Source organism: Leucoraja erinacea, chromosome 32 (genome assembly GCF_028641065.1).
Source record: "Leucoraja erinacea ecotype New England chromosome 32, Leri_hhj_1, whole genome shotgun sequence".
In the NCBI taxonomy this organism is placed as follows: domain Eukaryota; kingdom Metazoa; phylum Chordata; class Chondrichthyes; order Rajiformes; family Rajidae; genus Leucoraja; species Leucoraja erinaceus.
Genome location: NC_073408.1, coordinates 680,001 through 694,585, shown reverse-complemented (window position 1 = coordinate 694,585; position 14,585 = coordinate 680,001). Strand labels below are relative to the sequence as shown.

At 47.1% G+C, this 14,585-nt stretch overlaps 1 protein-coding gene across 2 annotated transcripts in view; it reads left to right on the top strand.

Moving 5' to 3' along the window:
• The first annotated feature begins 1,220 nt into the window (after positions 1–1,220).
• The window catches only part of zbtb16a (zinc finger and BTB domain containing 16a), a 163,386-nt gene continuing 150,021 nt past the window's right edge, over positions 1,221–14,585 (top strand). The window contains exons 1-2 of one of the 2 annotated variants that reach the window (XM_055660500.1): positions 1,221–1,295; positions 10,119–10,254. The gene's annotated coding sequence lies outside the window, so the exon portion shown is untranslated. Of the gene's footprint in view, positions 1,296–9,779; positions 10,255–14,585 lie in introns of those variants that run through there. The other variant, XM_055660499.1, reaches the window with a different exon arrangement.

Below are 14,585 nucleotides of genomic sequence, written 5' to 3'. Positions count from 1 at the left end.
AGTCCATGGTAGATGTGGAGAGGATGCTTCCACTAGTGGGACAGTCTAGGACTAGAGGTCACAGCCTCAGAATTAAAGGACGTTATTTTAGGAAGGGGATGAGGAGGAATTTATTTAGCCAGAGGGTGGTGAATCTGTGGAATTCTTTGCCACAGACGGCTGTGGAGGCCACAAGTCAGTTGATATTTTTAAGGCAGAGATAGATAGATTCTTGATTAGTACGTGTGCCAGAGGTTATGGGGAGAAGGCAGGAGAATGGGGTCAGGAGGGGGAGATAGATCAGCCATAATTGAATGACAGAGTAGACTAGATGGGTCGAATGGCCTAATTCTGCTCCTATTCCTTATGACTGGTTTGGCCATTGCTCGTCATTACTGACTAACAACAGCAGGTGGTGCTGCTGCACCACTCACCCAGTCAGCCCTTATAAACCTTTCACCAGCTCGCTGCCCCTTTCATGTATTTATACGCTGACATGATTGTTAGTCCAGACTAACGTGTGCCAATGTTACATAGTTGATGCAGTCTGAAGAAGGGTCTTAACCCTAAACTTCTCTCCAGAAATGCTGCCTGTCCCACTGAGTTACTCCAGCATTCTGTGTCTAGTTGATGCATGGCCCCTCTACAGGACTGCTGTCAATAAGCTGGCTGGTGATGCCCCCATCAATGCAGAAAGGACAGCATCTCCCTGGACTCTGTGCCCGCACTGTTTAACCCCTTGCTGTTAGTTCCACCGCTGGAGAGCAGCAGAAATCTGACCTCATTGGAGACCGTCCCCACTATCTTTGGACTTATTCGTGTTATTCCCTTATCGTGTATCTGTACGACGTGGACGGCTCGATTGTAATTACGTATTGTCTTTCCGCTGACTGGTTAGCACGCAACAAAAGCTTTTCACTGGACCTCGATAAACGGCACAATAAACTAGACTCAAACTCAAGCAGGTGACGAAGTTAATGTGGGCTGTGGTCCCACTGTGTGAGTATCAGACCACAAGCCCACCTCAGTCTGCGATGTGTGAGGCTGTAATGAGCGTGTCCGGGCAGCAGGGGGCAAGTCTGAGCAAGCCGCATGCTCTCTGATCATCCACCTGTATCCAGCTGTGTCCCCAGCTGTTGCTGATGCAGAAGTCGGGTTTAGCCTGTGGTCACGGGCTGGGTTACATCCCCTGCCCTCGTTACTCCCTGCAGAGAGGCACGGCAGGCTGTCAGAACCAACACTGGCTGTGGACGAGTAGAACACTCAACAATATGTCTGGCCCCATGCAAGCTGGAAATGGTGGAAAATCCTAGCAGGTCAGGCAGCCTCTGCGGAAAGAGAAACACTCAATGTTTCAGATGGAAATACCTTCATCGGCACTGGGAGAGATCAAGGAATAGAGGGAGAGGGAAAGAGAGGGAGAGGGAGAGGGAGAGGGAGGGAGAGGGAGGGAGAGGGAGAGAGAGAGGGAGAGAGGGAGGGAGAGAGAGAGAGAGAGAGAGAGAGGGAGAGAGAGAGGGAGGGAGAGAGAGAGAGGAAGAGAGGGAGAGAGAGGAGGAGAGAGAGAGAGAGAGAGAGAGAGGAGGGAGGGAGAGAGAGAGAGAGGAGGGAGGGAGAGGGAGAGAAGGAGAGAGGGAGAGAGGGAGAGAGAGAGAGAGAGGGAGAGGGAGAGAGAGAGAGGGAGAGAGAGAGGAGGGAGAGGGAGGGAGAGAGAGAGGGAGGGGAGTTGGGGGTTGGGAGAACTAACTCCATGGTAGGTGCAGCCATGAGGGGCAGTGAAGCTGTGTTGTCTGTGATGTGTTGTTTCCTGTTTCCATTTTTCATGCTTCAGTTTTTGCATTAGGAGCAGCACCCCGGCACGGCGGGTAGACCTGCCGCCTCATAGTGACAAAGGCCTGGGTTTAATCGACCCTGGGTGCTGTCTGTGTGGAGTTTGCACGTTTGCCCTGTAACCATGTGGATTTCTTCTGGGTGCTCCGGTTTGTGGATGCAAAGACGTGTGGGTCTGGAGGCTAATTGGCCCTCGTGTGTAGGGAGTGGGTGAGCAAGTGGGATAGTATGGACTTGGTGGGCCAAAGGGTCTGTTTCCATTTGGAGGCTGGAGGGAAGCTTCTGAGCCAGTATCCCTTCCCCTTCAAGCATGTGGACATTGGCTGGCCGGCAGGGGTTGAAGGAAGAGAGTCCCAGCCTGCTCCTCGTAGTAAATGCAGCCAATGTATGCACAGGCTCAGTGGACAGGCAGTTACAATGTTCACTGGAACAACAGCAGGTCAGACAGTATCTGTGGGGGGAATGGATACACATTCTTTAGGCCGGGACCCCGCCTCAGGCTGATTAGTATTGCTGGCATTGATAGGATCAGTTTGAAGAAGGGTCCCGACCTGAAACATCACCTATCCATGTTCTCCACAGATGCTGCCTGACCCGCTGAATTACTCCAGCACTCTGTGTGTCCTAAAGTGTAATGTCCATTTCCATCTGAGTCCTGATGTTCCTCACCTCTCCACTAGAGGGTGGGCTGGATCCACTAGCTGTTAGATCTTTAACGTTACCTAGTGTTGGATCAGCATTTGTTGAGTTGGAATGATTCAAGCCAAGACTTGCCGTAGCTGGTCTAACCTCTACTCTTTATGTGAATGCCAGTGTGGTACGTATATCACACACAAGCCTGCTTCTGCCTTTGTCTCTGTCCTACAGACAGATCTATCCCAACAGATGCTACACATGATATCCTGGTTGGTGACACATTGACTGGGGCCCTGCAGCAGCAACAGGTTGGGTCTGCAGGCTGGAGGGAAGTTTCTGAGCCAGTATCCCTTCCCCTTCAAGCATGTGGACATTGGCTGGCCGGCAGGAATGGCCATTCACTACTCTCTCCCTGGGCTCCTATGTGGAAGATGTACACCTTGGACATCACCCATGGACCAATGCCAAACAAGACTCATCATCTTCAAGGCACTGGCACATCCATTGGTGCTGCTATCTCACATCTTCAGAACCATGGTTCAACCCTGAGCTGCAGTGCTGGATGTGTGGAGTTTGCATGTTCTCCCTGTGACCATGTGGGTTCCCTCAGGGGCTCTGGTTTGCTCCCACATCCCAACAGTGTACGGATCGGTGGTAAGAAATGGCTGCTTGGTGGGAATGTCAGAGTGGATGCATAGGTGGGATGTTGACTGACAACTCAGAGAATAGGTTACAGAGAAACAAGGAGGGAGAAATGGGGCAATGAGAAGCTGCCTGATTGCTGAGTTTTTCCAGAAGTTTAAATGTTATTTAATGAGATGGCTCCAAGTGATGTCTTACAGTTTAATGGACCAATCACCTCTTTCTCATCGTAAGGAAATATGAGATTAACAGTGGATTAAACCATTGGTCAATTAGAGAACTTCCTCTCATCATCAATTATATATTTATTCTCCAATACTTTCTGAATGTCACATGATGTAGAATCACTCTGTGCCGGCAGGAACTACAGATGCTGGTTTAAATCGAAGAGAGACACAAAATGCTGGAGTAACTCTGTGGGACAGGCAGCATCTCTGGAGAGAAGGATTGGGTGATTTTTGGGTCGAGACTCTTCTTCAAACTAATGACAGGGGAGTGGGCGGGACAGAGATGGGATGTAGTCAGACTGGTGGGAAAACTGGGAATGGGAAGGGATGTAGAGAGAGGGAAAGCCAGAGTTATTTGAAGTTAGAGAAGTCAATGTTCATACCGCTGGGGTGTAAGTTGCCCAAGTGAAATATGAGGTGCTGTTCCTCCAATTTGCGTTGGGTCTCACTCCGACAATGGAGGAGGCCCAGGATAGAAAGGCCAGACTGGGAATTGGAGGGGGGTTGAAGTACTGGGCAACTGGGAGATAGGTAGATTAATGCTGGCTGAGCGGAGGTGTTCAGTGGAATGATCGCCAAGCCTGTGCTTGGTCTCACCGATATATAGGAGTCCACACCTGGCACAGAGGGGACAGAAGATCAGGTTGGAGGAGGTGCGTGAACCTCTGCCTCACCTGAAAGGAATGTCGGGGTCCTTGAATGTAGTTGAGGGGGGATGTATAGGGACAGGTGTTGCATCTCCTGTGGTTGCAGGGGAAAGTACCCGGGGTGGGGGTGGTTGGGTGGGAAGGGAGCAACCCACTGCCCCATTGCCCACTGCCCACTGCCCCCCCCTCCCCCACCCTACTGCCCCCCCCCCCCCCCCCCTGCCCCCCCCTCCCCACCACAATATCCCCCCCCCCCCCCCCCCCCCCCCCCCCCAACTATCCTCCCCCCCCCCCACTGCCCCTGCCTGAGCCACCGTCTCCAGATGCAGCCTCAGTGCTGTTGATGCTTCTGACCTCGGTCTGAGCTCGGGTACATCCAATGTGAGACTGAAGCAGAGCGGGGGATTGGACATGTCCGTGTGGACGGCAGCAGCAACGCCCAGCGTCTGTGAACGAGAGTTTCTCTTTTATTGAACGTATATCTGAACCAAATGGCAAGTGTTATTTTTGTCTGTCTCTCCTCAGCAGGAGCAGAAGATTTATGAGATGTAGTTCTGGCAACAGATTAGCCCAGAAAGTGCTTCTGTACAAGCCTCTTGCACATCTAGCTCCCCATCTACACAAGATGCTTCACACAGGATGCATAAAGATCTGGTTCAACTTGTATTAAGTTTGACATAGGTGGAGATAAATGCTTCATTCTGTAGGAATACAAATCTGTTGCTAATAAAATGTTTTTATCTGTACTGAGTGTTTGGATGGGAGACCATCACAGACACTGGTTTCACTCAGGGACAGGCAGTGGCTGGAGGTTTAAACAAACGGGAAACGTGCTTCCGAAGGTTCAGCATAAGATTCTGAAAATGGACTTGTACTTATATTCATAATCAAGCACATAGTTGTATTGTATGGTATGTTATGACATTTAACTAAACATAGAGCATAGAACAGCCCAGCACAAGAACAGGCCCTTTGGCCAACAATGTCTGTGGTGACCATGAAGACAAGACCATCACACATCTACCTGCACATCACCCATATCCCTCCATTCCCTCCATATACAGTCTATCCAAACATAATGTAAATGCCTCCTCCATCACCACTGTGTAAAAAACAAACAAAAGAAGGGTCCTGATCCTTAACATCGTCTGTCCACAGATGCTGCCTGACCCACGGACTCACTCCAGCACTTTATATTCTTGGGGAGAAGAGAATAGATGGGTAGGGATGTTGAGGATGAGGCATCTCCTGTGGCACTCCAGTGCTGGGCTGAGGTATATGTTACCGTACCAGTCTGTGTAATGTCACAATGCCTACTGCCATTCCGTGACTGTCGACAAGTGGCACCATTGGAACTAAGTTGTCCAAACAATTCAACGAGGAATCAATACACCTGGTGATCCAAGCAACCAATGTCCTCAGCTGGTGGAGTTGGCAGCTCTGACAGAGACACCTGTGTGCTCCTCTCTACGTTGATGTTCCAGAGGGCATGAATGTCTTTGCCATCCCATGGCCCTTGCTACAAAGCACAGGTGGACACAGGTCCCATGGTTAAATAGACCATTGCCACTCATCTAGTTAGACTTCACCAAGTATCAGCCATGTATACGACCAGCCATGATCACATTGAATGGCGGTGCTAGCTAGAAGGGCCGAATGGCCTCCTCCTGCACCTATTGTCCATTGTCTATTAACTTGATTGTATTTATGCAAAATACTGCACCAAAACCTTTCTGTGTGCCTTGGTCCCGTGTACATGAAGTAGTACGTCCCAACAACCGAATGTTCCATCTTGTGTGTCGATGATTTAACAGAGTTAGAATGCTGCTGTATTAATGCAAGCGGGTGCTGTTAGACTGGGGCCGTCCTAGACATATGATTTATTATCAGCTTCCGATATCTCTCCACATGTATGTGTGGCCATACACACGTGGGCAAACATACATGCACGTTCACACACAATATGATTTTAACGACAGGTCTAAAAATAACCTTCAGCTTATTAATTTCAAAGATCAGGCGGCATTCACATCAGTCAAATGTCATGACAGCCCACTCACACACTCCATTTGCCAGCCATCAGCTCCAACCCATCTGTCCAGGACCGACCCACACCGTACACAGCCCCTGCAGGCTTCACCGCTGTGACATCACCGCGGCAAGCGTCCTGTCAAGATTCCGTATCACAGCTTGGTTTTGGCTCCATCCGAGACGGCAACAAACTGCAGTGAATTGTGGACAGTTGCAGCCCAGACCATCACACACGAACCAACCTCCCTTCCATTGACTCCATCTACACCTCACGCTGCCTCGGCAAGGCCAGCAGCATCATCAAGGACCAGTCACACCCCGGCCACTCCCTCTCCTCCCCTCTCCCATCGGGCAAGAGGTACAGAAATGTGAAAACGCACACCTGCAGATTCAGGGACAGTTTCTTCCCAGCTGTTATCAACTGAACCATCCAACCACATCTAGAGAGCAGTGCTGAACTACTATCTACCTCATTGGAGATCCTCGGACTATCTTTGATCGGACTTTGCTGGCTTTACCTTGCACTAAACGTTATTCCCTTTATCCTGTATCTATACACTGTAAACGGCTCGATTGTAATCATGTATTGTCTTTCCGCTGACTGGTTAGCGCGCAACAAAAGCTTTTCATTGTACCTCGGTACACGTGACAATAAACTAAACTGAACTGACCTCTGCCTCAGCTGACCCACCGCTGAAACCCTCACCTCTGCCTTGTCACCCAAACCATGGCTATTCCAGTTCTCAGCCATCTCACTTCCCTGTGGAAACGTGGCTATGTGTAACCCACCACCTGTGTCCCAGGTAACAGGTGTCCACACCAGTATTTGTTGACCAACCAACTTTAGCTGACCATTAAACTATGCCTCAACTTGAAAATTCTGAAATTCCTCTACTTTATCTCTGGAGTCTCGGCCAAACTCAATCAAACTGCCGTTTAGTTTAGTTTAGAGATACAACATGAACACAGGCCATTTGGCCCACTGAGCCATTCACACTAGTTCCATGCTATCCCACTCTCCCATCCACTCCCTACATACTAGGGACAATTTACAGAGGGCCAATTAACCTACAAACCTGCACGTCTTTGGGATGTCGGAGGAAACCCACATGGTCACAGGGAGAACGTGCAAACTCCACATAGACAGCACCCAAGGTCAGGATTAATCCCGGGTCTCTGGCACTGTACGGCAGCAGCTCCACCTGCTGCTCATTGGGCCGATGCACTAACAGCACTGGCAGAATAACGTCACCACACAGACTACTGTGCGGTTCCAAGGGAACGTGCTCTAAAGGATGTTAGTGATGTCCAGCACAAAACACCAACATACAAGAAATAATTTTAATTAAAAACAATCCCACTCATGTATTTGTTGAGCGATTATTTACAATGCCCGGATTGTATTTAAATTGTACAAGAAACCTTTAATTGAATGTTGTTATGTGACACACCTCATTAGCCTCATATGATGGTAATGTACTTTACTGTATTTCAAAACAATGAAGATTTAATGAGATACAGCATCTTTACACGGTGAACAGTTAAAGTAGACTCTACTAATAACTGATCTCTGCTTAATTATTTCCTCCTCAGATGCAAAGCTTTCCAATTAAAGTTTGTGAAGATCTCTGTGGAATTGCCTATCTAATTACAACGCACAATAACTGCCAGTAGAACGTACTTCCCCAACAGCCCGGCAACAATCGTCTCTCCTTCATTTGTCAACCTTAACAAATGCCTTCACAGCTTAGGAAAAATAAAACAAGTTATAAAACACCTTTCCTGACATTCAGAAGACAGACACAAAAAGCTGGAGTAACTCAGCGGGACAGGCAGTATCTCTGGGGAGAAGGAATGGGTGATGATTCAGGTCGAGACCCTTCTTCAAACATTCTGACATTCAGTTGCTCTACAATACTTCAGACCCTGTTATACAATGGGAAACTCCGTACAAAGCTTGTACACAGAGATACCAGCTTAAGGATAAGGGGGAAATCCTTTAAAACCGAGATAAGAAGAACTTTTTTCACACAGAGAGTGGTGAATCTCTGGAACTCTCTGCCACAGAGGGTAGTTGAGGCCACAGTTCATTGGCTATATTTAAGAGGGAGTTAGATGTGGTCCTTGTGGCTAAAGGGATCAGGGGGTATGGAGAGAAGGCAGGTACGGGATACTGAGTTGGATGATCAGCCATGATCATATGGAATGGCGGTGCTGGCTCGAAGGGCCGAATGGCCTACTCCTGCACCTAATTTCTATGTTTCTATGTTTCTATCTGATTAGTCTATCTGATTAGTTAAGATTAACCAATATCAGCTTTGACATAATGCAATAGAATTGTGTATGTTGCTCAGAGACAATGGGACTTCAACTTAATGTGTCATCAGATATATATTCCCTTAGGTGGCACAGTGGCACAGCGGGTAGAGCCACTGCCTCATGGCACCAGAGATCCAGGTTCAATCCTGACCTCGGGTGCTGTCTGTGTGGAGTTTGCACGTTCTTATGATTGCGTGGGTTTCCCCAGCTGCTCCAGTTTCCTCCCACATTAAAAGCCGTGCCGGTTTGTAGGTTGTTGTGTAGGAAGGAACTGCAGGTGCTGGTTTAAACCAAAAATAGACACAAAAACCCGCAGTAACTCCATTTAGCACACGCTGGAAAAGGCAGATTTGCTCCCTCAAATGGAAGCTGATAAATGTTTGTTAACATCAATCCAACATTCCTGTGATCATCACTGTGGATTAAAGCTCTTTAATTGCAGAATGTGTTTCATTAGCTTGAAGGCTTCAGCTACCATTTAGGATTTAAAGTCTGTAGATTTCTAATTTAACCACAACCATAGTTTTATAGGAATGGGATTTTGGTGGTGGTGGGGAGAAGGCTATGTGTACTGGTGTTACACACCTACAAGGCAAATTATTTACTATAAACAGTTTGGGCGGCAGGGTGACACAGCAGTAGTTACGGCACCAGGGACCCAGGTTCGATCCTGACCTCGGGTGCTGCCTGTATGGAGTTTGCATGTTCTCCCTGTGACCACTCCGGGTGCTCCGGTTTCCTCCCACACTCCAAGGCGTGCAGGTTTGTAGGTTAATTATCTTCTGTAAATTGTCCCTAGTGTGTGTAGGATAGATCTAGCGTGTGGGTGATTGCTGGCTGGTGCAGACTCGGTGGACCAAGGGGCCTGTTTCTATGTTGTAACATTTATGGTTCCTGGTGATGAATTGGACAGGCAACATGTTTGGGTCTCCGTTTATTTGCTGCAGCCAAGCGTAGGACATTCCAGCCATGGACATCCAACTGATATGAAGCGACATGCTTGGGCAGCAGAGCACACCACCCTCACAATGGGCCAAAACAGGCCACCCTAACTGAGATAACAAAGAGCTCTCTCTCATATCAAGTATATATATATATATATATAGGTGAGCATTGAAGAACACCCCCATTTATTTCATTGTCACCCCTGGAATTTACATTTTAATCAAGAGTTTCAAATACTGAAAAGATTTGGATTTGTAAATGAAATCAGAACATTAATCGCATTGTGGCTGTAGGTTTAAGTTCAGGGGTCAGATGTTAAGGGTCAGATGTTAAAGGTCAAATGTTAAGGGTCAGTGTACAATGGAATGTGCCTGATACCTGAGAACATTACCTGTGCACACAGGTGGGCAGGATCTATTCATTGGCTACCACGAGCAGATAGTTAGTTGTTCCCAGATTGCTGTCCCTGCCCCAGAACATGACACAAAATCTCCAACAACTCACCATTCAATACAGAGCAAACAACAGCCAATTCCAGGCGGTTCAAATGCATTTTTTCTTCAGCATAAGTTACTGGGAACATCAGGTGTACACGGGAGCTATTTAAACATTCAATACCTGTCAGTCAATAGTTACCTTGTTAATGGAGTCATTTGTTTAAAGGCAATATTTACTGATCAAACCAATTCATTCTCAATCTGTCCGGCAATATGTGTGTAAATGGGATCATTGGATAATGGGAATATTTGATTGGTGTGTTGGAGAGAGACTTTCCTCTTAGGGCAAACACTGATGGAAAGATTGAACTTAATGAGTACATTTTTCTCTCTCTCTTGACCTCTTTATTCTGACTTTATTTTAGGTCAAACAGAAGTGTTGCTGCCTCACAGCGCCAGAGACCCAGGTCCGATCCTGACTACGGGTGCTGTCTGTACGGAGTTTGTACCTTCTCCCTGTTTCTACGCTCCAATCTCCTCCCACATTGCAAAGACTCACAGGTTTGTAGATTAATTCAGTTTAGTTTATTGTCAGAAAAGCTATTGGTTCATGCTATCCAGTGGAAAGACGATACATGATTACTCTCGAGCCATTTACTGTGTACAGATACAGGATAAGGGAATAACGTTTAGTGTGAGGGCTTCTGTAAATTGCCCCTAGTGTCTAGGATGCATTACTGGGACAACATGGAACTAGTGTGCAGGTGATCGATCGCTGGTCGGCATGGATTTGATGGGCCGAAGGGCCAGTTTCCACACTGTATATCTCTAAACTAATGTTCCCTTTGCTGAATAGGTGGTCTCGGCTTCCTCACCTGTCCCCACCTGGTTAAGGATCTGGTCTGGATGTTCCTGAGAGATGGGAGTTTGTGACAGTGACCAGGCTGTGTTTGGTGATGTTTGCAGCTTGCTCTTTGTGGGAAGCATGACTCTCCAATTCTGCCTCCTTTGTCTTGCCATTGGAGTGAACAATCTCTTTTGTCTATTTGATCAGATTATTTAATCAATTCTAAATACTAATTCGATCACCTCACAATGAATGCTCCAACTGAGCAATCTAAAGCATCATGAGTTGAACATTAACCTTTCATTCAATGATCACACTCTATGTTCACCAGATGGCACACTGCAATGGAACCTCAAATATGAGCTGCCCTCTACACACAGAGAATCAGTGTGAGGGACAAGCCACACATCCAGTGTAGCAGCTGCCCAAAACATAAGGGGAAATATCTAGTCGAAATTATTAGGAAATGCTTTAGTTGAGAAACTGATTAAAGTATTGAGGCATTTTTGTATGTTTTAAAAAATCTTAATCATTCTAAACCTCTGGTGACACTTAAGGATACCAAATGGTCTTGGATTCTATTGCAGTAAAGAGGATTCAGCCAGACTTGCCATTACACACACCATGCCTGGTCCTGCATTCCTTCTCCATCTGCAAACTATCTTCAGCCAAATGCCTACTGCCCAGATTCCATTCCATAATAATAATCATTTGCCCAACGTTCTGGTCCTTGATGATGTCCACTGACTGATATCCCACAGTTCTCAATCTTTAAAATTCCTTTTATTCTGTTATTCCCAATCTCATATTCTCTGTAATCAATGTCAATTGGAACCTCTGCCCATCTTGTCTCCCAGTTCAAGGCCAGTAGTTTCTCTGTTCATCTAACCTTGACCTTCTTGGCCATTATTTTATTGATTCACACAGCCATCCCATCACCATGGAGTTGTCTTTGCAGATTCCTCTCCATCTCTACATGCCCACCCTTGCTCCGTGCATATCTAACCCATCTCGTTCATTGTGCCTTTGCCCAGCCAATGTTACTAACATGCGGGAACAATATCTTCCCGTATCTATCCTGAAGTGCAGGTTGCGGAAGGATTGGTTTTGGCCATGATGCACTGAGATGCGGTTAGTAGAACCAGGGTCTCACGGCTCTAGTGAGCAGGTTCAATCCTGACCTTGGCTGCTATCTGTGCAGAGTTTGCACGTTCTCCCTTCGATCCCATGGATGTTTTCCAGGTGTCCAAGTTTCAGTCATGTCCCAAAGACATTACTAATGTGTCTTTAACATTAAACATTAACTAATGTGTCTTTGGACCTGGTGGGAGAACCTGGGGATTCTTGAGGGAATATAATGGGATCAGTCTAGGATGAGGACAACTTGGTGTTTGATGATCAGTGCAGACTTGCTGGATTCGAGGGACCATTTCTCTGCTCCAAGCCACTAAGACTCTGACCTGATCGAGACACCATTTTAACATTAACTAATGTGTCCTTACACAGCTGGGGGCAGATTCTGTCGACCAAGATCCCTGCCAGGCAGCAATGAAGGTTTTATAAAATAAATATGTTTTTAGTTAAGTTTAATGGAGTTGGAGGGAAGGACAGAGAATGAGAGGGGGGACAGGGCAGAATGTTGGAGCCAGTGAGATGAAGGCAAGGTTGGTGTTGGTGGGGACATGCAGCAGAAGCTGAACCTGAAGAGATCCCAGAGGGTTGTCGGTTGGTGTTGGAGATTAGGAGCCGGGCGGTCGGAAGGATTTGGAAACAAGAAAAGGAATTTTCTAACAGACCACAACTTCAGTTTCTACTCTCACAGCAGTAACTCTAATCTAATGCTCCTGTGAATCTAGACCCTAGTTATACATTGCACATTCAAAATCAGAGTAGGGAGCATTAAGGGGTGCATTGAATGGTCAGATTCAAGATGCCTACATGATTCCTACACGTATTCCATTGCATTCAGGGCCAGGATATCGTGATGTTTCACTACATTCTGAACAAGCTTCTCAAATGAGATAATGCTATTTAATCTGTGGTTTGTTAAATATTGTTTACAAATTACCCATTTGTATTGTTATCGCTTTGTAATCTTTATTTATGATATGTGCATCCAGATTCCCATTTCACAGACTAATCTTGTCATGGTTGGTAACCCGTTGGAGATGTCGGTGTTCGGGCAGTAAGAGTTTACAATGTAGATAGTCATCATGCTCAGATTATTACTCCTGTGGGAAACAAGGTGGGCCCCTGGCAGGGTGAGCAAACACACTCTGTTCCTGACATAGATCTCTGCCTTACAGAACAATAACTCACATTGAAACAGCGCTGTTAATAAAGTAAATCATGATAAAGTACTTCCCATAATCAGACACACTTTACTGCTCCAGCAATCCAATCCTCATCTCCAGGGCCGTCTGTGTGGAGTCTGTATATTCTCCCTGTGACTTCCTCAGTTTCCTCCGGCTGCCCGGGTTTACTTTCACATCCCAAAGTCGTCCGGCTGGTAGGTTAATTGGTCGCTGTGGAATTCCCCAAGTGTGTTATTGAGTGGTGGAATCTGGAGGGATTTGATCGGAATGTGGGGAGAATGGAAGAGAGATTGGTGATGGATTCATGTCAAAGGGACACAGAATGCTGGAGTAACTCAGCGGGTCATGCAGCATCTGTGGAGAACATGGATAGGCGACGTTTCACAGAGTGCTGGAGTAACTCAGTGGGTCAGGCAGCATCTGTGGAGAACATGGATAGGTGACGTTTCACAGAGTGCTGGAGTAACTCAGCGGGTCAGGCAGCATCTGTGGAGAACATGGATAGGTGACGTTTCACAGAGTGCTGGAGTAACTCAGCGGGTGCAGCAGCATCTATGGAGCTAAGGAAATAGGCAACGTTTCGGGCTGAAACCCGTAAGGGTTTCGGCCCGAAACGTTGCCTATTTCCAGAAGGATTTCGGCCCGAAACGTTGCCTATTTCCTTAGCTCCATAGATGCTGCTGCACCATAACTGAGTGGGTCAGGCAGCATCTGTGGAGAACATGGATAGGTGACGTTTCACAGAGTGCTGGAGTAACTCAGCGGGTCAGGCAGCATCTGTGGAGAACATGGATAGGTGACGTTTCACAGAGTGCTAGAGTAACTCAGCGGGTCAGGCAGCATCTGAGGAGAACATGGATAGGTGACGTTTCACAGAGTGCCGGAGTAACTCAGCGGGTCAGGCAGCATCTGTGGAGAACATGGATAGGTGACGTTTCACAGAGTGCTGGAGTAACTCAGTGGGTCAGGCAGCATCGCTGGAGAACATGGATAGGTTATATCTTGGGACAGGACCCTTCTTCAGACTGTGAAGGGTCTCGACCTGAAAGTCACCTAGCCATGTTCTCCAGAGATGCTGCCTGACCCACTGAATTACTCCAGCACTCTGTGTCCTTTGGTGTAAATCAGCATCTGCAGTTCCTTGTCTCTACATGATGAATGTTGCCAATGGACTGGAGAGGCTGGAAGGCCCATGTCTGCGCGATGATTCTATAACTCTTTATCCGAAGCTGAGCCAAAGTAAGAAACCTGGTCAATGAAGTAGGTTTTGGGGAGTAAATGTGTAAAGACCAGAGCACAGATATTGCAGGGATCTGAAGCTGATCTGATCACAAGGTTGTGTGTCTTGTGGCACTCACCAAACACATCCCCATTGTGCTAGAGTAATATTGTTTGTCTTGTCTGGTCTATGCCAATATGTGCTTATCAGCCTGGCCAGAGTCCAGACTGTGAATCATTGTGACTCTGGCCATGCCAGTGGTTGGCACGCACCCTCCTGTGTGATTGTTCTGTTTGTGCCTGGCTTGTAAACACCAGCATTCATCTGACTTTGAAACAATGAACCAGCCCCAACACCATGGGCTAAAGGCCAACTACACCTGGAGTATCTGCTGGTCATTCTGTGCTGACAGAGTCTTCACTCTGGGCTGTTAGTTGGTTATAAAGAGCAGGAATATTACAACCAGAACGATCTCAACTCTGTAGATAGACACAAAAAGCTGGAGTAACTC